Below are 463 nucleotides of genomic sequence, written 5' to 3'. Positions count from 1 at the left end.
GGCCAGTCACAGGCATCTGAAAACTGCGATACAGCAAATGAGCTGCTTGCCCTTTAAGACCTAAATATGGAGATTTACATTCATAGTTGTATACTCGCTCTTCTCCCCACCCTGACTGAGCAGTTACTCACTGGATTTAAGTTCGGACAGCCAATGGAGATCCTTTCATACAGAATTATATTAACACGCTACTGGAACAGAGGGCTAAGGCCGTTTGCAGCTACTTGCATTAATTAAAATTTGTGGTCTTGCAAAAACTAAACTGATAATCACTTCCTCTAAATGGTAATTATTCAAGCATTAAAAAAAAAAAAAAAAAAACCAAAAAGAAAACAAAAAGAAAAAAAAAAAACCTTTCAGTTAAAAGCTTAGGAGTGAGCTTTCTTACTTGAGTGTTTATGGTACAGAAACAGAAGTCGTTTCTATGCAGCTACTTTAAAGCTACATAAAGATCACATAAGGC

The sequence above is a fragment of the Alligator sinensis genome, unplaced genomic scaffold, assembly GCF_000455745.1.
Source record: "Alligator sinensis unplaced genomic scaffold, ASM45574v1 scaffold50_1, whole genome shotgun sequence".
In the NCBI taxonomy this organism is placed as follows: domain Eukaryota; kingdom Metazoa; phylum Chordata; order Crocodylia; family Alligatoridae; genus Alligator; species Alligator sinensis.
The sequence above is the reverse complement of the archived record's forward strand: the minus strand, read 5'-3'. Positions refer to the sequence as shown.